The sequence below is a fragment of the Herpailurus yagouaroundi genome, unplaced genomic scaffold, assembly GCF_014898765.1.
Source record: "Herpailurus yagouaroundi ecotype Mexico unplaced genomic scaffold, PumYag 141, whole genome shotgun sequence".
Lineage (NCBI taxonomy): Eukaryota > Metazoa > Chordata > Mammalia > Carnivora > Felidae > Herpailurus > Herpailurus yagouaroundi.
Window position 1 is genome coordinate 14,452,946 of NW_024412396.1, and position 25,362 is coordinate 14,478,307.

The 25,362-nt window shown below is 38.1% G+C and overlaps 2 long non-coding RNA genes across 2 annotated transcripts in view; one reads left to right on the top strand and one right to left on the bottom strand.

Annotated features, from left to right (window-relative positions):
* Nucleotides 1–512: 512 nt before the first annotated feature.
* On the bottom strand, nucleotides 513–9,114 carry LOC121031268 (uncharacterized). The gene is made up of 2 exons (XR_005790639.1): nucleotides 9,026–9,114; nucleotides 513–636 (listed from the first exon to the last, which is right to left on the bottom strand). It is a non-coding gene; the product is annotated as an uncharacterized LOC121031268 (long non-coding RNA).
* A 132-nt stretch (nucleotides 9,115–9,246) lies between these two features.
* The window catches only part of LOC121031269 (uncharacterized), a 45,037-nt gene continuing 28,921 nt past the window's right edge, over nucleotides 9,247–25,362 (top strand). Inside the window, exon 1 of the long non-coding RNA XR_005790640.1 lies at nucleotides 9,247–9,331. This is a non-coding gene — a long non-coding RNA (uncharacterized LOC121031269). The remainder of the gene's footprint in view (nucleotides 9,332–25,362) is intronic.

The following is a 25,362-nucleotide window of genomic DNA, read 5'->3' on the forward strand; positions in this document are numbered from 1 at the left end:
CATTTTTATGAACATTCTTTATTCTCCTCTCATCTACCTTTCTTAGTTCCACACGTAGTATATCTGAGATTTAGGCTGGTTTTGCTTTTGGCAGAGAAGCTTTGGTTGTTGTTTTTTTTTTTTTTAATTTTTTTTAACGTTTATTTATTTTTGAGACAGAGAGAGACAGAGCATGAACGGGGGAGGGGCAGAGAGAGAGGGAGACCCAGAATCGGAAGCAGGCTCCAGGCTCTGAGCCATCAGCCCAGAGCCCGACGCGGGGCTCAAACCCACAGACCGCGAGATCGTGACCTGAGCTGAAGTCGGACGCCCAACCGACCGAGCCACCCAGGCGCCCCTTGGTTTTTAATGTTTTATTTGTCCTCACTCATAAACAGCATGTCTACTGACTAAGCATGGTTAATATTTGAAGGGCAAAATTTGTCACACCCAAAAAAGGTAAAATGAAAGAAATGTTAGAACAGTTGTCTTAGGCAATTTGGGTGGCTATAACAAAAATACCATCAACTGGATGGTTTATCTGCAACGTAAATTTATTTCTCACAGTTCTGGAGGCTGGAAGTCCAAGATCAGGGTGCTGGCATGGTCACTTTCTGATAAGGGCTTTCTTCATAGTTGGCAGTGGCTGCCTTTTCACTGTGTCCTCACAAGGTGGAAAAAGAGCTAGTTAGTTCTTGTTTTGTTTTGTTTTTTTCTTATAAGGACACTAATCTCATTTATGAGGGTTCTACCTTTTTGATCTGATTAGCTACCGAAGGCCCTACCTGCAAATACTATCACACAGAGATTAAGGTTTCACCATATGAATTCTGGGAAGACACAACATTCAGTCCGTAATAACAATTCAACTAAAAAACCTTTTGTTACAATTCTCAATTTCTCTCTGCTTTGATGTCTAAGTGCTACAGAACACATTGGCAGTACTGACTGCTATCTGTAGCTCATTCCTGGATGGGATCTTGATTACCTCACTGGGGCAGCTACTACTACCCCAGTTAGCTACCTGCTAACTGCATGAGACAGAGACCTGAGCAACTTAACAATTGTGATATTGTGATTTATAATAAGAAATATGTATTTGGTATTCATCCGCATTTCTGGCACAGAACTCCTAAATCCCTTGGAATTTCCTAAGTGATGGCAGCTATACAGGTGTCTTCTTATGTTACTCAGGTAACTTTTGGATTGCATCTAAGGATGGGGGCTAGTTGCCAGTGGAGCCAACCATGTGATTGGAGGGTCAGCACTTTCAGTCTCACCCCTTGACCTCTAGGCAGGGGAGAGGAACTGGAGGTTGAGTTCAATCACCAATGATCAATGATTTCATTAATTGTGCCTTTATTTTTAAAAATTTTTTAATGTTTGTTTATTTTTGAGAGAGAGAGAAACAGGGGAGGGGCAGAGAGAGGGGGGGACACAGAATCTGAAGCAGGCTCCAGGTTCTGAACTGTCAGCACAGAGCCTGATGCAGGGCTTGAACCCATGGACCGTGAGATCATGACCTAAGCTTAAGTTGGCTACTTAATGCACTGAGCCTCCCATGGTGCCCCAATCATGCCTTTTTAATGAAGCCTCCATAAAAACCCAAAAGGAGAGGTTCAGAGAGCTTCTGGACTGGTGAATACATGGAGGTGCTGGAAGACTGGAACCCTGGAGAAGGTATGGGAAGCCTGCAGCCCTTTCCAGCATACCTTGCCCTGGGCATCTCATCCATCTGGCTGTTACTGAGTTATATCCTTTCATAATAAATTCAGTAATCTAGTGAGTAAAATGTTTCTCAGTTCTGTGAACTTCTCTAGCAAATCAGTCAGACCCAAGGAGTGGGTGGTTGGAATCTCTGACCTTCAGCAATTTCATCTAAAGCCCCGGTGACAACTTGAACTCTCCACTGGCATCTGAAGTGTGTGTGTGTGTGTGTGTGTGTGTGTGTGTGTGTGTGTGTAGGGGGAGTAAGGGCTGTCTTGTAGGAGTGACCCCCTTTACCTGTGGAATATGATGCTATCTTAAGTAGACAGCATTTGCTGTTGTTGTTGGGAAAACATGTCCCCCTCCACCATTGCACGTTAGAAACTGGGGTCAGAAGACCCTTAATAATGAAAGAATGTAAGCTGCTGTAGTTGAATCCCATCATCATCTGGGGATTGTGATTGTGTGTATCTAGTTCTGTAGGACTTTTAGCTCCACATGGACAGAATATGTCAGTCTTAGTGTATTCCTAAGGGAACAGCACAAGTTGTCACTGAAGGAATGATTCTTCTTTAGCAAAAAGAGCCCTGGGGCGTCTGCACTCCGAAGGCTTTAAACAAACTTGAGTAAATGTGACATTGACCAGAAACTGGTCTATTTATTTCTAATTGTCTATTATTTCACTCAGAGCCATTCAATTCCTTTGAATTAACTGTGATAGTCTCCCTACCATTCTTTAATAAAATTTTTTTTATTGTTTATTCATTTCTGAAAGACAGAGAAAGAGAAAGTGTGAGTAGGGGAGGGGCAGACAGAGAGGAAGACACAGAATTTGAAGCAGGCTCCAAGCTCTGCTCAGTCAGCACAGAGCCTGACACAGGGCTTGAACTCACAAACTGTGAGATCCTGACCTGGATGCTTAACCAACTGAGCCACTGAGGCACCCCTATAATTCTTATTTTCTTAAAATGTCATGTGATTCCTGAGGGACAAAAGAAAAGTTTTCCCACATAATACTTTGTGTACAATAAGCACTAAATAAAAATTGTGGGTTAATAATCTAAACCTTTATTAATTCCTCCACTGATTAAAAAAACATATTTGTACCTCTTGTATGCAACCAGAATAGGCTAGATGCTGAGCTAGATGTTGGGGATTTAAAGATGGAGAATTTCTGTTCTTAAACTTAAGATCAATGAAGGGAGACACACAGAAACAGATGTAAAAAGATAGATTTCTCACTGATAATGTTCTAAATTGAGAAGCTTTGTTTATACATCAGGTTATCTGGGATTGTGTAGTTGATAAATTCACATGATTGACTGGATTTATTTCTTACTTTCCACAAAGCTGCTTTGGTGCGGTGTAGACCCCAAAATACAGATTATTAAATCAATCATTCTCAGAGATTAAAGTCAGTACATTCAGTACCTTCAGAGTAGTCTCAGTCAAATCCTAATTCCAACTTCTATATGATGTCATTTAGGTATTTGCGGGTTGTTCTCATGGGCTCATAAAGCCTAGGGGCCAAATTTACAGTGAAGCAAAACTTTCAGGGTACCTCACACACATGGGGCCCTAGAAATGAGTTCATATGGGCATATGTCTTAGCAAAACTTGCCAAAAGAAGATATTTTATCCATTGCTGTCTATGCCTTTCCATTTCAACTTCCCATCCATCACAGGTAGGGTAGTGCATTAGCAGCCCGTAGCAGTTCTTGGATACAACTAAGTGAAAATTGATTTGGAATGCATACTATTTGGATTCAGTGGGATCCATTTATATGTTTGCAATCACTTCTGTACACAGTTAAATTACTCTAGCTGCTATAGTCCTGATTTGAAAATTGAAATGAAATATATAGGATTTCAGAGGACCTTGAATAATCAAAATAATTGTGAAAAAGAAGAACAAAGTGGAAGACTCATATTTCTTGATTTCAAAACTTACTACAAAGATATAGTAATCCAAACAGTGTGTTACTGGCATAAGGATACACATATGGACTGATCGAATAGAATTGAGAGCCCAGAAATAAATTTTTATGTATATGGTCAGTTGATTTTCAACAAGGGCTCCAAGGCCATTCAATGAGAAAAGAACAGTCTCTTCAACAGATGGCACTGGGGAAAGGGGTACCACATGCCAAAAAATCACTTAAGTATTCTGTAGCCAGTGGTGCCTGGTTGGCTAAGTTGGTAGAGCATGAGATGCTTGATGTTGGGAGTCGTGGGTTTGAGCTCCATGTTGGGGGTAGAGATTACTTAAAAAATAAATAATATAATAGTCTTTCAGAAAAAGTTTCTGTAGCCAAAAAGCAGGAGAAACAGTATTATAGAGGTATGCCAAACAGATAAATAACAAAAGTATTACATTATTCCTATGAATTTTGTGATACTTTGATAACTTTTCCAAATTTGACTTCTTATTCTAAATAAGTATTGACCTTCATACCTAGTTTTGTATTCATACGTTTTTTTGTTTATTCTGAAAGTGCTCCTGCCCCCCCCAACCCCACACCAAACTGTATAAGTTTCAGGTCCCATAAAACCTGTGTTGACCTCTGGAAACTAGGTAGCAGGTCTCCACTAGACCAAATAGAACATATATTAATGACAAATGGAGTAAGGCTGAATGCTAGCTGCACTTGCTTCCTTAGCTGGGTGCTCTCATCTAAGGTACACATGAAAATTCTACCCAGAAGCTTTCACACCTACTACACAGATGTTTCAAGTGGGGTTTGATCTACTCAGTATAAAATAAGGCTATCTTCTTCTAGAATACTAGTTTTTCAAAACTGTTAATGACTCTAGTTTTGGGCACTGAAGTGATTTAGCACTCTATATTTTCATTAATTAAAAAAATATTTATTAGTATATACTCTGTACAAGGCCCTGTGATAACCAAAAAGATGAGTGAAGCTAGATTCTGTCCTCAAATCAGTCTAGTAAGGGAGCTATCTATGTAGTAAAATATAAACAGTGATGAGTCTCAGAGAGGCTCTTAGAAAGTATTATGAGTGTATGATCATATAATGTATTGTTCAAGCTGGGGTACTTTTGAGAGTGAAAGAAAATGCTTCTAAGAGTTGAACTAAGACAACAGGCATAAAGTGGGACAGTCCCAGGCAAACCAAGACTTATAGTAACCCTTGTTATGAGGAATTGGCAGGGAGGAAAATCATAGTGGAAAGGGGCATCTGTGATAGTTTTATGTGTTGGCTTGACTGAATCAGTGGATGCCCATATATCTGGTTAAACATTATTTCTAGATGTGTCTGGGAGGATGTTGCTGAATGAGATTAGCATTTGAATCAGTGGACTCAGTGAAGTAGATTAACCTTCCCGAAAGTGGGTGGGCTTATCACCTTTTTTCTTGCCCTTCAACTGAGATTTACATCAGCTGCCCTGTTTCCCAGGCCTTTGTACTTGAACTGAATTACACCACTGGGTTTCCTGAGTCTTCGGCTCACAGAAGGCAGGTCATGGCACTTCTCAGCTTCCATAATTGGGTGAGTCAATTCTTCAGAATAAATCTCCTTTTATATCCCCCTGGTTCTGTTTCTCTGAAAAAGCTGTACTAATAGAGCTTCCACATTATATGTAGAAACTGAGGCCTAGGGGACCAATGAGTGAGATAAAGACACAGGAAGAAAGTAACAAATCATCAAATTCTGATCACCATTTATCTTAAAGTTGACTAGACCATGGTGCTCCTGACCCCTGAGAGAAATGTTCATTGTACATTATCTTATGACAGTTAAAAAACTTGGAGAAATACTAATAAGATTACACATCTCTGAGTAGTCCTTATTCTAAAGTCATGTGTCAAAGAGTGTTTTTTTTAGCAATAGTCAAAAGCATTTTCTCGGAAGATAATGTTTTATGAGCAAAGGCTGTTTTGAAATCGTAACATAATACTGTCCTTCCTACCTTTATCAGGGTGTCTGCAACCTGATTAGTTTCTTAAAAGATTATTATTTCCCTGTGTTCAACCTACATGTCTGCATGGACAGGGGTAAGAACAACCAATCAAAGCCACAATTTAGAAATGGCCAACTATCATGAGGAATAATCCATGGCCTATTTTAGATAAAATTCTGACAGCTTGCTCTTGTGACAAAGATGTTAACAAGGAAAGAAAATGGCACTAATTTAATCCATTCTTATAGTTCATTCTAAAATGAGACTAGCATGACACCAAGTTATAATAATAAATACTATAGTAATTTCACAATTCTTCGTACATGCTGTTCACACTCCTTTCACATGCAAATTTGCCATCCATTGCTTCATGACAGTGATTTTAAGTGCATTAAAGAATTCTGAATTGTCTTATACTTGATCTCCTAATTATGTTGCCAGAACATACACAGAATAGTACCATACACTGGCATTTGTCTGATTTATAGCATTTCTTCATACAGTGGGTTCCCCACTTCTCCTGAAGATCTGGGTTCTTGGACACAGTAACAGTAGTAAGATTCGATAACTACTCCTGCAATGATTAGTAATAATCAAATAATCACTACGAATAGTTGAAAGAGAGAAGTTAACACTTTCCAAATATGAAGTCATTGTGAAATACAAATATTTATTTTGTAATACAAATTTACATTTATAAAAAGTTAAAAAAACAGAACATTTGAAAGATGTCTAAAGATTAGTTTTTAAGGACATGTTTGAAAAGGCTACATAACTGTGAAAAAGAGATACTGAAGATCATTGCTTCCGGGTATCCCACTTTTCTCCAGTGCTTTGGGGGCAGTGTCCTGGGCTAGTGCACTGGGTGTAAAGCACAGCACTGGTGTGGTGTAAAGAAAATTAGAAATGTTACAATTGTTTAAGGATTATGAAACCCAAGCCAGTTAGGATTTTCTCATATGTGTTCGTGGCTGACACAAAGAATGCTTAGATCTACTATTCTGGATGAATTTGAAAAGAATGAAAAGTCTGGACAAAGCACCTTCCCCTGACTTCATGTAGTTTATAATCCATGAAGAGATAGTATCTGAAGGTAACCCAAAGCAAGTATATTGGAACACCCTTCACTTTGATGAAAGTATGGAGAAGTGGTAATCAGTTTCATTATATGCTTTTATTTCTAAATACTATGTCATGCTTGGTGATTCCGTGGTGAGAGATTGTGGGGCAATGAATTGAAGTGTCTACTTTTTGGGAAATGACTTTTGTACTTTTCCCTGTGAATAGAAAATTGTGACTGAGGGAGAGTCCCAGGTGACAGCCATTTCTTTAGCATCTTGCCCACCAGGAGAGTGGAAACAAGGCTCTGCCTCTGTCAGTAACTTCTCTGCGTGCTTGTTTAATTAATTAACCACAGCCTCAGAATTCGGCTTAATAGCCTTAATTACGCAGGAAAACAATACACTGTGTAAATTAGTATACACCAGACGTGACATAATTACCAGGGCAGGGTGGACAGCATTTTGTTGAAGTGCTGCTTTAAATGAGTCATTTCAATGCTGAAAATATATTTTTTGTATTTGAGAGCTAATGTACTGAATTGTTCTTTCAGAAACCTGGTTCCAAGTGCTCTAAAATGCCAGGTAGGTGGAAAATAATAAATTCTGTGTCTTTTGGGATAAAAACCACATTTTGTATTATACTGCTGGGTGGCACAATCACTGTAATTTAGGAAGGTTGCTATTATTGTATGAGCAAACTTTTTTTATATTATTACTGTTTATTTTAATGCAGGGACATATTCTCTAGCAGACACATAATGAAAATGGCCTTGTATTAAAATTGTTTACCTGCTGTTTGCTGAAAGGTGTTGTAAAAATTAGAAATAGAAAAGACCTCCTATGGCACCTAGTCCATCCCAGGCAGGGCAGAGAAAAAGATTATACCCTTTAGCAGCTTTGCTAGGGAGCCAAAAATAGACCCCACTTTCATATATCTCACTGAGTAAATTGTAGGTGGAAGGATGAGATCGTTTGTGTCAATTCAGGAGGAAAAACAGTATTCCCACAAATGTTGAGAAAGAGGGGGTACCAATTTATTGACAAATAAATTGACTGAGGTCCCACATTTGAGGGATTTAAGGTCAAAACAATTTTTTTTAATTCCTCAATTGATTGTGCTGACTTGTGCAATTATTTAGAGTTTCCCCATTAACTTATCCAATTATCTGTGTAACTACATAGGCATTGGAAACAAGAGTGGAGAACGTTATTCTTTCACTCTGGAGATTAAGTGCAATAAAATACTGGATTGCTTTGAATATTACCAGCTTTTCGTTCCTTTCTGACTTTTCTCAAGGTACAAAGGAGCAAGACATGGCAAAAAATGTACATAAAAGCAGGAGGAAGCAGATGAGTCACAAGAGGCCTAGATTATTTGCACCAGAAATGAGCCCAGAATGGGTTGAAGTGACACTGCTGTGATAAAGCTGAATTAGCCCTTGGCAAAATTGTTTCTGAGACCTTTTCTCTTTTCTCCACCCTTTGCCTTTCCTGTCAGTACCCATCCACTCCCATTTTCCTTCCCCGGGGTCCCAAGAACCTCCTCCAGTCAGTGAAAATCTTCACCAAACTAAATTGGAAAAAAACCGATGTTAGGTATCTACCCATCTATTTCACAAATTCAGTATCTCTTTGTGGCCCCTTCCTCCACCCTTCTGTTAGATCTCCGTTGTGATTAGAGAAGGGGCTACTTAGCAAGTCTTAGTCGCTTAGGAATTTCAAGGGCTTTCATGTTAATGACTGTAACAGGCAGCAGCTAAAGGGCCCCAGTGATCCCCACCTCCTGGTGTTCTGCCTGTGTGTAACCCCCTCTCCTTGAGTGTGAGCTGCACCTAGTGCCTGGATTCTAACTGAATATGGCAAAAGTGATGAGATGTCACTTCTGAGATTAGGTTACAAAAAGATTGTGGCTTCTTTCTTAGGCTCTTGCACTCTTTCTGGCTTACTCTGAGAGAAGCTGCCTGCCATATTGGGTATGTCCTATGGATAGGAACAGAAGGAGGCCTTCAGCCAACAGCTGGCGAAGAACTGCATCATGCCAATGACAGGAGTAAGCTTCCAAACTGAACCTTCCGGGGTCAAGTGAACCCAGACCTAGCTGACAGCCTGCCTGCAATTTCATGACTGACTTTGAGTCCGAGCCACCCAGCTAAGCTGTGCCCAGATTCCTGACCCACAGAAACTGTGAGATAATAAACGTTCGTTCTTTTAAAATTCTAAATGGGTAACAAACGACACAATGAATTATCTCATGTAAAACATAAAAATGAATTTCAGTTAAAATGATAATCAATCCGTTTAATTAGTGAACCAATTAGTTAACTTTGCCCCGTATTGCAGACATCAGAACTCACCAGTCAGACTTTCAGTGTGCGTGCTGCGCTGAAGAGCCGAAAGGGCACACTACCATCTGTAGGGCGATGACTGAAAGTTGCTGTGAAATCCCCGCCCAGGCGTAAAGGTGCTGCAGGGCAGGGGGAGTGGCTTGGCCTCGCTACTGGCTGCTCGCTGCGCCTGCGCCTGCTCCTGCTCCTGCGCCTGCGTGGTGTGGTGTCCTCCGGCTGGCTAGGCTCTAGTCGGGAGAGCCCAAAGCGCAGAAGTCGGAGATCGCTGTGGCTGTAGCGGAGGGGGGGGGAGTTACCCCTCCACCTGACCACAAGGTACTTTTGTGGAGGGCTAAACGCCTTCATAGTGGACCTGCTTCTGTTAGTTCTGATGGTTGACACTCAGGGCTAATAAGACGAAATTTAGAATTTTGAACTCACTATGAACCCACGTAGTCGCTTAGCTTTTATGTCACGTGAGCCTGGCTTGTAAATTTTGCCTTTCATTCCAAGGGAATTCCCAAATTTAATTACTGTGGAACTCTTTCTCAAAAAGAATCTTATGACACTAGTGCTCTAAGGAACACATTTTGGGAAACATCGATAAACTATTTCCTGTTATTGGACAGATAGATTGTTGGCAGTTTTTAGTCATTGTAAATAACTGTCATCTTTGGGAACATCTTGAATTATTTCCTACAGTACATCCCTAAGAGAGGAATGCCTGGGTAAAACAACATCTTAAAATTTTTTGATAGAAATTCTCAAATTACTCTTGAGAAATATTTCACCAATTTTATACTCCGGCCTTAGGTATTTTCCTCAAACCATATCATTGGAAATTGCTGTATTAAATATTTGTCCGGGCACCTGGGTGGCTCAGTCGGTTAAGCGTCGGGCTTCAGCTCAGGTCACGATCTCATGGTTTGTGAGTTCAAGCCCCGCCTCAGGCTGTTTGCTGACAGCTCAGAGCCTGGTGCCTGCTTCAGATTCTGTGTCTCCCTCTCTCTGCTCTTCCGGGATTTGCTCTCTCTCTCTCTCTCTCTCTCTCTCTCTCTCAAAAAATAAACATAAAAAATTAAAAAAATATATATGTCAATTTGATATGCAAAAAATTATGTATTTTAAAATGCGTTTTGTTTATTTGATTATTAATGTGGTTAAACATTTATACTTTTGTTTGGTGAATTATTTATTTTTGTACTTTGCCCAGCTATCTTGGGTTTGCCTTTTCATTATTGTGGAAATTTTTAATATAATTTCATGTAAATATAAGTACTTTGAAGGCAGATAGCTGAGTAGGGGGTTGGGGTAGTGACAAAGGACAGAGGTTGGAGGCACCTTAATTAATTAATTTAGTTTCTAGTTTATTTTGAGAGAGAGAGAGAGCACATGAAGGTGAGCAGGGGAGGGGCGGAGAGAGAGGGAGACAGAGAATCCCAAGTAGGCTCCATACTTTCAGCACAGAGCCCAGCATCCCCACGAACTGTGAGATCATGACCTGAGCCTAAATCAAGAGTTGGAAACCTAACCAAGCCAACCAGGCACCCCAGAGGCACATTATTTTAGATAGCATGTTTGAAAAGATTGCTCAGAGAAGGTGACATTTGTTTGTCTGAAACATCTTTTATTTGCCTTTATGGAAAACAATGTCCGCATTCATTTCCATCCTTCCCATTGAGCTCTCCTCCAGGGGGTTGTTCTATATGCAGTGTATTAAAAACTTCCTCTGGCTTCCCGTTGAGCTTAGCAAATGGAGAGTCCAGCAGGAGGTCAGAGGGAGGAAAGAGAATGAAATTGGGGTATTTATTTTCCTAAACCTCCCTCCCTTCCCCACCAGTAGTCATTCTGGGCTGATGAAGGTCATTACTTCTCTCAAAGCAACTTTCTCTTCATGAAACTTTCATGGTTCCAGTAACTGCTTTATGCCATTACCCTCTGCCCCCCCTCACCCCCACCCAGTTTTTGAAATAGTAACACCTCTATCCCTTGTAGTTTTCCTAACCCTAAACACACATTTATAGTCTCTTTGCAAATATGCTGTCTTTAAATTATCCCAATTTGAGGGGTGCCTGGGTGGCTCAGTTGGTTAAGTGGCCGACTTCGGCTCAGGTCATGATCTTGTGGTCCGTGAGTTCGAGCCCCACGTCGGGCTCTGTGCTGACAGCTCAGAGCCTGGAGCCTGTTTCAGATTCTGTGTCTCCCTCTCTCTGACCCTCCCCCATTCATGCTTTCTCTCTGTCTCAAAAATAAATAAACGTTAAAAAAAATTTTTTTTAAATAAATAAATTATCCCAATTTGAATGTGCCGTCTATTTACTTTTGAGACCCACTACCAGAAACCTACCCAGATCCCTTCTACTATTCACCCATCTTTCCACTGCTGTAAGTATTTGCTGCTAATGGCTTATGACTACACACTTCAGAGAATTGCCTTTAGGCTTACGGAGCCACCTTACCCAGAAATGCCCCGGAAGTTTTGCCCTCTCATCCAGGGGGCAGCCTGAAGCCTTTGACTGATGTAAGGGGCAGGGTACAAAAGTCTATTAGCCTTAGTGACTAGGAAAAAAACAACAAAAGGTCAATGAGTCATTTTATCAGATCCTAGGCAGTAATATGAAAATGTATTGTTTAAAACCGTGAGGTACTTGGGCAGATAGACAAATAGACTACTAGAGAATAGAGAGACTGAAATCAGACCAATGTATATTTGGGAGCTTTATATTTGAGAGCTGATAAAATCCATAGGAAAGGATGAACTATTTAACAAATACTTCTGAAGATACTGGCTATGTTACAGTACAAGATAAATTTAGATTTCCATACCACATCATTCACAAAAATACATTCCAGTGAGGTTAAAAATCTAAATACCAGGGACGCCTGGGTGGCTCAGCTGGTTAAGCATCTGACTTTGGCTCAGGTCATGCTCTCACGGCTTGTGAGTTCGAGCCCCGCATCGGTCTCTGTGCTGACAGCTCAGAGCCTGGAGCCTCTTCAGATTCTGTGTCTTTCTTTCTCTTTGCACCTCCCCTGCTCACACTCTGTCTCTCAAAAATAAATAAACAAACATTAAAAAATTTTTTTTAAATAAATAAATACCAAAAGAAGCTCTAAAACTTTTAATAAAATTGGGAGGTATTCTTTATGCCATTAGTAGATAATTCTTAAATGCAAAGAGCAAACGAAAATATTTATACATTTTCCTACATTAAGACAAAAAACTTCTGTATGATAAAACGTAAAAAAAAAAAAATGAACACGCAAGTCACAGAGAAAACAGCTGCAACTCATATTACCAATGAAATATCTATGTCCAGAATATATAAAATGCTTTTAGAAATTGAAAATAGCAAAAGAAATATTGCCAAAAGATATAATAGTAAATTCAGAGAGGAAGAAAGATGTCCAATAAATATATGTAAAGATGTCCAGCCTCTTTAGGAATTAGAAAATGTTAATTAAAACAAAGACATAACATTTTATATTTTCATATTTATTAATTTTGCTAATATCAACTGTTAGTGATAATGTGGAGAAATAAGAACACTAATGCAGGACTGGAGGGAGGGCAATGGGTATAATTTTGGAAGGCAATTTAGAACTAGCAAATAAAATTGACAATGCACGTTCTCTGTAACTCAACGTTTCTACTACTGGGGCTTGCTTATCAGGGAGAAACTCTTGTTCAAGGAGGCATGTACAAAGATATTTGTACATGAAAAAATACGTTGTAGTTTGGTCCAATGGGAAGCATAAGAATGAAATGAATGAACTAGATTTGAATGTGTCAATGTGTACAAATCTCAAAAACTTGTAGGTTAAAAGAAAAAAAAAGGTTGAGTATAGATATGGTACCAATCATTTAGCAGGTTTACTCAAAAGAAGAACAAAACATGTATAAGTTTGTTAATACTCATTTTAAGTGGGGTGTTATTTCTAGGTAGATAGGGGTGGAAAGTGGGACTGTACTCGTATTTGTAGTGTTTTGTTTCTTTGAAAATAAAGATAATCTAAAGAGAATTTTAAATAGAAGCAATATATTAATAGAGATTTAATCTCAGTAGTGAGCATATCAATATCTGGTACATTTCCTATAGTTTTCTATTTGGCATAAATAATAATAAAACATTAAAAAACAGCACATGTTAAAAATATATAGAAAAAAATTTTTTTTTCCAACGTTTAATTTATTTCTGGGACAGAGAGAGACAGAGCATGAACGGGGGAGGGGCAGAGAGAGAGGGAGACACAGAATCGGAAACAGGCTCCAGGCTCTGAGCCATCAGCCCAGAGCCCGACGCGGGGCTCGAACTCACGGACCGCGAGATCGTGACCTGGCTGAAGTCGGACGCTTAACCGACTGCGCCACCCAGGCGCCCCAAAAATATATAGAAAAAATTAAAATGAACAATGAAAATAATAAAGCTTTAAATGATGCCTAAATTATTTGTGTTAACATGGCTGTAAAACTCCAGTTAAAAATTTGTTAATGAGGAAGATACTTGATGTAAAGAATTAATAAATACAGGCTTGGTCTTTAAAAAAAGTCAGAACATTTTGCCTCTCATGGGATAACCATATGGTGCTTTCATACTGTAGAACTCCCCATGGGAGAAGTTTTTTTCAACACCAGAAACCAAAATGTTTAAGCAAAAACATTAATTACAAAATACTGTTTCCAATGTTCTCTTACCTCTTGAGATTAATGATTTTGCTTAACATTTTGGTTTCTGGGATTGAAAAAACTTTCCCATTAAACTATGCATTAAAAATATTTAAAAATATATTATCTACCATTCTGGTGAGGTAATTTACTATCAGTTAACTATTATAAATATAGTATCTATTGTTACAAATTAATACATAATAATATAAAAATAATACATTGAAATAATGTGCATTAAAATATTTAAAATATATTATCTAGCATTTTTAGCTCTACTGGGGAGGCGTTTTTTCAAGATACCTAGTTTGCTGCATTGCTGGAAACAGAAGTTGGAGGTGATACATATGTAGATACTTGAATGTGGTAAAGAAGCAATCTATGCAAAAATTAGTTCTGTGGAAAGAACAGAAGTTCTGAGCAGGGATAGTTTAGAATATCTGAGAACTGTCAATATAGCAAGTATAACTAACATGGTATAGTAGAGGGGGGAGAGTAGTAGGAGACAATGTCAGAGAGGTAGGCCTAAGATAGGTCCTGTTACAGTCTTATAGGGCATGGCAAGGATTTTGGATTATTCAGATTTTGGTGGGAAACCATAACATAGTTTGATAAGAGGAATGATGTGATAGGATTTACATTTGTCTGTTTGTTCTATGGAATATAGTTAGTAAGGGAATCAGCTGGATTTTGAAGTAGTCCAGATAGGCTACTATATTGATTATCGTCTCTTTTCCTAAAACAAACACAAAAGCACTGAATACTATGGCACATGGATATTATTAGCATGTCTTTTATTACCAACAGCATTTTATTGCCACAATGCCCTTATTTCTACAGCTGCTATGAGGCAGGCCACTTGGAAGAAGAATTCATGTAATGGGGTTTTTTAATGCCATAATTTTACTTCTGCAAACTCTGCTTCCATTAATTATTTTCAACATGGTATGTTTTAGTAAATTCCACAGTTAGTCTTCTTGGTTGAGGTAATTTCTCATCTAGTTCCACAAATTACCTGGAATATATTATTGAATTAAATAGAGTATCTGGGTGGAAAGGCTGTTTATGGGCAGGGCATCATTTATTGCACATAAGTACCATTATTCATCATTATGCTCATTATAGTACAAAGGCTTTATCTGCTTTTGACATCTTGCCCTTTAAAGCAACCCAATTTTGGCTGCATGTGGAGGTTTAAGAAGAAGTACAGCCCATTTTTCTAATGATGGTGCTATAGAAGCTAATGGCAGCATAAACCACTCTAGACAACTAAGAACAACTTGAGTAGTACTTTTAAATACTTTTAGAGGAAAACCTGAAAACCTGTCAAGAAGGAAAAATTGAAGTTTACTTTATAATCAAAGAGCTTTTAATTCTTGTTATTACCATAAGGAAAAAAGGAAACACACCTTAATATGAGTAGAATTTGCATGTGTGCATGTGCATGGATAATCTTCCCTACAGAGACTCTGGTTAGTAGAAAACATGCATTATGAGGAATTAGAAATTGAGTTCAAGTATGAATCAAATTCTGGTTTGGCCATTTGTTGAGTGACCTTAGGCAAGTCAGTTTGTCTCTTGGGCTGCTTGCTTTAATATTCCACAGTTCTGTAATCTCTCTTTGTATTAAAAAAAGGGGTGATCAATTCCCACTTGACAAATGTCTCATTTGTGGATAACTGCTTGACAACTGTGATGTTTGTCCCTGCAGCTCTGATCCTCAGAGGCACTGGCCTCATGATTTTCTGTCTGCTGCTCGTGATGTGTCATGGGTTTTTTTTTTTTTTTTTAATTTTTTTTTTCAACATTTATTTATTTTTGGGACAGAGAGAGACAGAGCATGAATGGGGAAGGGGCAGAGAGAGAGGGAGACACAGAATCGGAAACAGGCTCCAGGCTCTGAGCCATCAGCCCAGAGCCTGACGCGGGGCTCGAACTCACGGACCGCGAGATCGTGACCTGGCTGAAGTCGGACGCTTAACCGACTGCGCCACCCAGGCGCCCCTGTCATGGGTTTTAATAATAATTTTTGGTAATGAAGGGAGTGCTGATAATGCAGTTGAAAGTGCATGAAACTGAATGTTTGTTGTGTTTTAAATCTCTTTTATTATGAAGCCTTCTAAGAATGTCTTAAGAAATACTACTACTGGGAGCATAACCACCCATGATACCCGCTGTCTTTTGTTTTATTGATGATATATTGGTGATATATTTCCTTTTGAATATTGTCTCCCTAGAGAAAGCATGGGGTAAAGGTTACTATTAGATCTTTAACTTCAGTGCTGCTTTAAATTTTCTATTTGTGCTTTAGAAGTTTTCTATTTGTCCTTTAAGTTTCTGAGATCACTAATCTGGGATTACTTAGAGGTAAGAGTAAGAAAATGTGATTGTAGGAAGGCATGGGCAAAGGAAAGGGTAATAGTAAGTTTCAGGGTTCAGGTTGGCATGGTTGGAAAAAAAATAAGAGCAGAAGTATGAGGATGGGAGAGAGGGGAGGGTTTATTCTATTTACCCAAAATGTGTATTTATAATACAGGTCTTTTATCAAGTCATCCATTCATTAATTCATTGAATATTTGTTAAATGATGTTACGCCAGGTGGCAGGGAATCAAATGCAAATAGGATACCATCAAACAGTGAAAAGAGATAATAGGTTTATGGAAGAGATGCAAAACAATTCTTTGGGAGTCTGGAGAGATAAGAAAGTTCTTTGTTATTGAGAAGATCAGGGAAGTCTCTGGAAAAGAGGTCTTGAAGGACAGGTAGAAGTTTTTCACTTATAGCAAATATTTAGTGAATACCTATATTGTGGCAGGATTTCTTCTTGCTGCTGGAGATACAGAATCAAGCAACACAAAGCCCTTGCTCTTGAGGAGCCTTCATTCTGGAAGGAAAAGACAGAAATTTAGCATACAGTGTTTCTTTTTTCTTCATAAGTGTTACAAAGAAAAATAAAGCAGAATAACAAGAGTTTGAAATAATGGGTGGTACTATTTTATATAGGGTATATACAGAAATGGCTTTATTAAGAAGATGTCTTCTGAGCAGAAACATGATGGAAGAGGGTGCAAGACATGTGGATATCTGGGGTGTGAGCACTGCAGGCAGAACAAGCACGAAGACCCAGAAGTGGGAGCATGCTTGATATGTTTTATTTTTATTTTTTAAAATATAATTTATTGTCAAGTTGGCTTACAGTGTGTACAGTGTGTACAGTGTGCTCTTGGTTTTGGGGGTAGATTCCCATGATTCATCGCTTACATACAACAAACACCCAGTGGTCATCCCAATAAGTGCCCTCCTCAATGCCCATCACCCATTTTCCCCTCCCCCCATCAACCCTCAGTTTTTCTGTATTTAAGAGTCTCTTATGGTTTGCCTCCCTCTCTTTCTGTTTGTAACTACTTTTTCCCCCTTCCCTTCCCCCATGGTCTTCTGTTAAGTTTCTCAAGTTCCACATATGAGTGAAAACATGATATCTGTCTTTCTCTGACTGACTTATTTCATTTAGCATAATACTCACCAGTTCCATCCGCGTTGCTCCAAATGGCATAATTTCATTCTCATTGCCAAGTAGTATTCCACTGTATATATAAACCACATCTTCTTTATCCATTCATCAGTTGATGGAAATTTAGACTCTTTCCATAATTTGGCTATTGTTGAAAGTGCTGCTATAAACATTGGGGTACATGTACCCCTGTGAATCAGCACTCCTATATCCTTTGGATAAATTCCTAGTAGTGCTATTGCTGGGCTGTAGGGTAGTTCTATTTTTAATTTTTTGAGGAACCTCCATACTGTTTTCCAGAGTGACTGCACCAGTTTGCGTTCCCACCAACAGTGCAAGAGGATTTCTGTGTCTCCACATCCTTGCCAACATCTGTTGTTTCCTGAGTTGTTAATTTTAGCCACTCTGATTGGTGTGTATGAGGTGCTATCTCAGTGTGGTTTTGATTTGTATTTCCCTGATGATGAGTGACTTTGAGCATCATTTGATGTGTCTGTTGGCCATCTGGATGTCTTCTTTGGAAAAGTGTCTATTCATGTCTTCTGTCCATTTCTTCACTGGACTATTTGTTTTTCAGGTGTTGAGTTTGGTAAGTTCTTTATAGATTTTGGATACTAATCCTTTATCTGATATGTCATTTGCAAATATCTTTTCCCATACTGTCAGTTACCTTTTAGTTTGACTGATTGTTTCCTTTGCAGTGCAGAAGCTTTTTATCTTGATGAGGTCCCAGTAGTTCATTTTTGCTTTTTAATTCCCTTGGCTTTGGAGACGTGTCAAGCAAGAAATTGCTGCAAAGAGGTCAAAGAGGTTGTTGCCTGTTTTCGCCTCTAGGGATCTGATGGTTTCCTGTCTCACATTTAGGTCTTTTATCCATTTTGAGTTTATTTTTGTGTATGATGTAAGAAAGTGGTCTAGTTTCATTCTTCTGCATGTTGCTGTCCAGTTCGCCCAGCACCATTTGCTAAAGAGACTGTCTTTTTTCCATTGGATAGTCTTTCCTGCTTTGTCAAAGATTAGTTGGCCATACATTTGTGGGTCCAATTCTAGATTCCCGATTCTATTTCACTGGTCTGTGTGTCTGTTACTGTGCCAATACCATATTGTCTTGATGATTACAGCTTTGTAGTAGAGGCTAAAGTCTGGGATTGTGATGCCTCTTGCTTTGGTTTTCTTTTTCAACATTACTTTGACTATTCAGGATCTTTTATACATCAAGAAGGCTAGTGTGGTGGGGCACCTGGGTGGCTCAGTCAGTTAAGCATCTGACTTTGGCTTAGGTCATGATCTCATGATTTGTGAGTTCAAGCCCCATGTTGGGCTCTGTGCTGTCATCTCAGAGCCTGGAGCCTGCTTTGGATTCTGTGTCTCCCTCTCTCTCTGTCTCTCCTCCACTCACTCTCTCTCTCTCTCAAAAATAAACATTAAAAAAAGAAGGCTAGTGTGGCTGCAATAAAACAAGCATGAAGAAAAGCATTAGAATGTGAAATCAGAGATGTTGAGGGGCCATATTATGGAGGGTCTTGTAGCCTATATAAGAACTTTGGATTTTACTTTAAGCAAGGTGAGAAATCACTCTATTTAAGTAGAGAAATATAATTATACTGATGGGTAAAGAATAGATTATGTGTTCATTGGAGAGGGCGCAAGTAATGATGGAAGCAGGGAGACTTGTTAGTAGATTATGAAGGTAATCCAATTGAAGAGTGATGGTGGCTCAGATCTGAGTGGTAATAGCAAACATAATGAGAAATACTTGGAATTTGATGTATTGTAAAATTAGAACCCAGGGGATTTGATTTTGAATTGGGTATGAGATGTGAGAAAAAGAGAAGAGTCAAGGATGACTCCAAAATTTCTGACATGGAGCAACTGTAAGGTTGATAAGTAATCTTAGAAAACATGGAACAGTTGATATGGTAAAGGCTACAGAAAAGAGCAGGTGTAGTGGGGGAGGTACTATTTTATATAGGGTATATATAGAAATGGCTTTATTAAGAAGATGTCTTTTGAGCAGAAAAATGATGGTCTTTAATCCAATTTGAGTTTATTTTTGTGTATGGTATAAGAAAGTGGTCCAGTTTCATTCTTTTGCATGTAGCTGTCCAGTTTTCCCTATACCATTTGTTGAAGAGACTATATATCTTTTTCCCATTGGGTATTCTTTCTTGCTTTGTTGAAGAGTAATCTATATGTCTGTTTTTGTCCCAGTCAGAACTATACTATTTTGATTACTACAGCTTTGTAATATAACTTGGAGTCTGGAATTGTGATGCCCCCAGCTTTTCTTTTCTTTTTGAAGATTACTTTGGCTATTCAGGGTCTTTTGTGGTTCCGTACAAATTTTAGGATTGTGTATCCTGACTCTGAAAAATGCTGTTGGCATTTTGATAGAGATTGCATTAAATGTATAGATTGCTTTGGGTAATAAGCATTTTAACAATATTTATTCTTCCAATCCATGAACATGGATGTCTTTGCATTTCTTTGTGTCATCTTCAGTATCTTTCATCAGTGTTTTATAGTTTTCAGGGTACAAGTCTTTCAGCTCTTTGGGTAGGTTTATTCCTAGGTATCTTGTTCCTTTTGGTGCACTTGTAAATTATATTGTTTTCTTAATTTCTCTCTCTCTCTCTCTCTCTTTTTTTTTTGCTGTTTCATTATTGATGTATAGAAATGCAACAGATTTCTGTTGATTGATTTTCTATGCTATTTTACTGAATTCATCAATCAGTTCTAGTATTTTTTTGGTACAGTCTTTCAGGTTTTCTATATGTAGTATCATGTCATCTGTAAATAGTGAAAGTTTTACTTCTTCCTTACCAGTTTGGATGTCTTATATTTCTTTTTGTTGTCTAATTGCTGTGGCTAGGACTTCTAGTATTATGTTGAATAATGTGAGAGTGGACATCCTGGTCTTCTTCCTGACCTTTGGAGAAAGGCTCTCAGTGTTTCCTTATTAAGGATGATGTTAGCTGTGTCCTACTTTGTTGAGGGTTTTTATCATGAATGGATGTTGTACTTGCCAAATGCTTTTTCTGTGTCTATTGAAGTGATCGTGTAGTCTTTATTCTTTCTCTTATTGATATGATGTATCATATTGATTTGTGAGCTACATTTGCATCCCAGGGATAAATCCAACTTGATTGTGAATGATTTTTTTAATGTATTGTTGGCTTTGTTCTGCTAGTATTTTATTGAGGATTCTTGCATTGATATTCATCAGAGATATTGGCCTATAGTTCTTTTATTTTGTGGTGTCTTTATCTGGTTTTGGTCTCAGGATGATGCTGGCCTCATAAAATGCATCTGGAAGATTTTCTTCCTCTTTTATTTTTTGGAATAGTTTGAGAATAGGTATTAAATCTTCTTTAAATGTTTGGTTGAATATGCCTGTGAAGCCATCTGGTCCTGGACTTTGTGGGAAGTGTGTGAATCAGATAACTGATTCAATTTCTTTGTTTGTTCTTAGTCTCTTCAAAATTTCTATTTCTTCCTGTTTCAGTTTTGAGAGGTTATATGTTTCTAGGAATTTACCCATTTCTTCTAGGTTGTCCAATTTTTTGGCATATAGTTTTTCATTTTTCATATATTCTCTCATAATCCTTTGTATATTTGTTGTGTTGATTGTTATTTCCCCTCTTTCATTTCTGATTTTATTTATTTGGGTCCTTTTCTTTAAAAGTCTGGCTAAAGATTTATCAATTTTATTATTTTTTTCAAAGAACCAGTTCCTGATTTCATTGATCTGTTCTATTATTTTTTAGTTTCTGTATCATTTATTTCTGCTCTAATCTTTATTATTTGCTTACTTCTGCTGGTTTTAGGTTTTGTTTGTTGTTGTATTTTTTCTAACTCCTTTATGTATAAGATTAAGTTGTTTATTTGATATTATTCTTGCTTCTTCATGTAGACCTGTATTGCTATAAATTTCCCTCTTAGACCTGCTTTTGCTGCATCCCAAAGGTTTTGCACCATTGTGTTTTCATTTTCATTTGTTTCCATGTGCTTTTTTATTTCTTCTTTTATTTTCTGGTTGACCCATTCATTGTTTAGTAGCATGTTATTTAATCTCTATATATGTGTGGTCTTTCCAGATTTTTTCTTGTGGTTGACTTGTGGTTGAGTTTCATAGCATTGTGGTCAGAAAAGATGCATGGCATGACTTTTATCTTCTTGAATTTGTTGAGGCTTTTTTTAAATGACCTAATATGTGATTTGTAATTTTAATGACCTAATATGTGAACTTGAAAAGAATGTGTATTCTACTCTTTTAGGGTGGAATGTTCTGAATATATCTGTTAAATCCATTCGGTCCAGTGTGTCATTCAAAGCCATTGTTTCCCAGTTGATTTTTCATTTAGATGATCTGTCCATTGATGTAAGTGGAGTATTAAAGTCTTCTATCATTATTGTATTATCATTTCTAGTTCCTTTTGTTTGTTAATAGTTTATGTATTTGGATACTCCATTTTGGGTGCATAAATATTTACAATTGTTAAATCTTCTTGTTGGATTATGCCCTTTATTATTATGTAGTGTCCTTCTTTGTCTCTTGTTATAGTCTTTGTTTTAAAGTCTAGTTTGTCAGGTATAAGTATTGCTACTCCAGCTCTCTTTTGACATCCACTTTCATGATGTATTTCTATCCCCTCACTTTTAATCTACAGGTGTATTTAGGTCTAAAATGAGTCTCTTGTAGGCAGCATATTGATGGGTCTTTTTGTTTTTAATCCATTTTGTCACCCTAGGTCTTTTAATTGGAATATTTAGTCTATTTGCATTCATAGTAATTATTCATAGATATGTATTTATTTATTTATTTATTTATTTTCAATTTTTTATTTATTTTTGGGACAGAGAGAGACAGAGCATGAACGGGGGAGGGGCAGAGAGAGAGGGAGACACAGAATCAGAAACAGGCTCCAGGCTCCAAGCCATCAGCCCAGAGCCTGACACAGGGCTCGAACTCACGGACTGTGAGATCGTGACCTGGCTGAAGTCGGACGCTTAACCGACTGCGCCACCCAGGCGCCCCTAGATATGTATTTATTGACATTTGATTACTCATTTTGTGGTTGTTTCTGAGGATTTTTCACGGATCATCTCCTATCTTTCTCTCTTTCATGGTTTGCTGGATTTCTTTAATGATATATTTGAATTTCTTTCTCTTTATTCTTTGCATATTTATTGGTGGCTTTTTATTTGTGGTTATATAACATCTATATATAGCAGTTTGTAGTAAGTTGATGGTCATTTAAGTTTGAGCCAATTCTTTACTCTTTTCCTTCCCACATTTTAGGTATATAAGGTGCCATATTACACCTTTTTATTCTGTGAGTTTGTTGACTCATTTTTTTAAAGAAATATTTATTTCTACTGTATTTGTGTTTCCTACCTTCATACTGTCACTTTTGAACTTTCCTTTTCCACTCAAAGTGTCCTTTTAAATGTTTTTTGTAGGGCTGGTTTAGTAGTCATGAACTCCTTTAGTTTTGTTTGTTGGGGAAACTCTTGATCTCTCCTATTCTGAATGATAGCTTTGCTGGATAGAGTATTATAGGCTACAGATTTTTTTTCATTTTTCAACACATTGAATGTATTATGCCAGTCTCTTCTGGCTTGGAAAGTTGCTGCTGAAAAATCCCCTGATAAAGTTATGGGATTACCCTTGTATGTTACTGTCTTCTTTTGTCTTGCTGCTTAAAAAGTTTTTTTTTTTTATCACTATATTTTCCCATTTTAATTACAATATGTCTTGGTGTGGATCTGCTTTTGTTGATTTTTTTGGAGGTTCTCTGTTCCTCCTGGATCTGGATATCTGTTTTTTTCCCAGATTAAGGAGGTTTCTTGCTATGATTTCTTCAAATAAATTTTCTTCTCCCTTTTCTCTTTTCTTCTTCTGGGACTCCTATAATATAAATGTTATTATGTTTGATGGAGTCACTAAGTTCCCTAAGTCTGTTCTCATTTTGCATGATTATTTTTTCTCTCTTTTGTTCAGCTTGATTGCTTTCCATTACTCTGTTTTCTAGGTCATTAATTTGTTCCTCTGCTTCTTCCAGCCTGCTGTTCATTGCATTAAGCATGTTTTTACTGCACTCTTCATCTGTGGTTCTTTTTTACCTCACTGATGTCTCCCACTCTTTTCTCAAGTCTATTGAGTATCTTTATGATTATTGCTTTAAGTACTCCATCAGGCATGTTACTTATATCTGTTTCACTTAGACTCTGGCTATGGCCTTGTCCTTTTCTTTCATTTAGGATAAATTTCTCTATGTTCTCATTTTGTCTAAATCTCTGTGCCTGTTTCTCTGTGTTAGGAGAGTCAACTATATTGCCTGTTCTTGAGAGTAACGGCCTCATGAAGAAGAGGTGCTGTAGTGTCTTGCTACGTATTGTCCCTTATTCCCTAGGGCTTGGCACTTCCGGGAATGTCTCCAATGTGTACTGCATGTGCTCTGCTTTTGTGTCCTAGCTGCTTTATCCTTTGGGCTGGTCATTTGCAGAGGTTCTCCTTACCTGCTGTGAGCAGTGATGGGTTCCTGGCCTGACTGTGGTGCATTTTAACTAGGTGTGCTCTTGTCTGCTTATAAAATGAGACCTGTTGCCATGCTGTGGAAACTGAGGCTCCACAAAACTCTCAGGATGGGAGACACAGTGTTGGTAGGGCCTGTCTTCTGGGGGAGGGTCCCACTGTGTTGGGACTGAGGCAAGTGTGACTGGTTTCAAAGGAAGGTTCCAAAAGAGCATGGGGGTGTTTGGTCTTAGTGTAAGCAAGTGAAGTAGTAAGTGTGAGTGCTGTGCTGGTTCCTGTAGGTGGCCCTGTGGTTATGCTGAGGGACAGGTGAGGGAAATGGTGCCTGCTAGTTCCTTTGCTCTCAGAAGGATCTCTCCATGAATGCTGCCTCTCTGGCACACACTCCAAGATGAGCAAATACCCTTGCCACTCAGGTGTTCTTCAGGTCACTATTTCTAAGTTGTGTATCCAGGGGCTGTTTGCCTTGCCTTTTCTCCAAGAGGAGCACCAATGCCTCTGGGCTCTCCTCAAGCCAAGCCTGCTGACCTTTAGGAACTACAATCTTTAAGCCCTGCTGGTGACAAGAACTCAACAAAATTCAATCTGTCTAGCTTTCCAAGACAATATCTATGGGGATTTGTTTTCCCCATGCACTCCCCTGTGTGTTCGTCTGAGGCTCCCTCTCCACTGCAGTGGCACTCTCCATTTCTCTCCCACACCATGTCTCTGTACTTCCTACCTTCTTCAATGTGGCCTCTTCTCTGCCTTTAGTTGTGGAATTTGTTCTGCCAGTCTTCAGGTCAATTTCTGAGATATTTAGGATGATTTGATAGTTATCTAGTTGTATTCGTGGGACAAGGTGAGCCTAGGGCCCTCCTATTCTGCTGCCATCTTCCCGTAAGGAAAAACTTGTGAAATGTTTCCTTGAGCAAAATTTTGAAATGTTTTATGCAGAAATGTATGAAAAGGGTGTTAGGCATACAGGAAAAAGAGGTAGTTAATGGCAGAAGAATCATTAGAAAAACTGAGATTTAGAGATCTCATAGATGAAAAATTAGAAACATTTTTTTTTTTAATGGAGAGAAGATAGTTGGATTCTGGTTAAGGACTGCATGTGAGAGTACATACACTAACAATATCTGCTTAACCACAAGGAGCTCTATGTCTAGTTCTGCTTGATTATGAAATATTATCTAAAACTGGTGCTTTCTTCAGAACCAAATGCTTTTTAAGTATTTGAAGATTGTTAGAGAAAGGGCTTGTATTTTAAGACTCCCAGAATTATTATTAAAAAGTTATTCCTTATAGATCTATTTAGTCCCTAAGAGGGTGTAACACTTTGTTATTTAATCCATGTATGAGTATTTTACTTCCAGGGCTCATCTGCTCTGACCAAATCCATAGAGAGGCTCATGATATAAAATAAGAATGCCATAATAATGTTTCCATTAGTAAGTGGATGCTTTATATCTTCTGTAAAATGGTAATTTTATAGTATAATGCTGGAAATATTTTTTAAACATTAACATTTATTAAATACTAATTTTATTGCTATAAAGACAGATATGGTTAAAAATAGCCACTCACTTTTCCCACTCTGAAATATATATACTAATTTATTTCCTTCTTTTAAAAGAACTAAGGGGGCATCTGGGTGGCTCTGTCAATT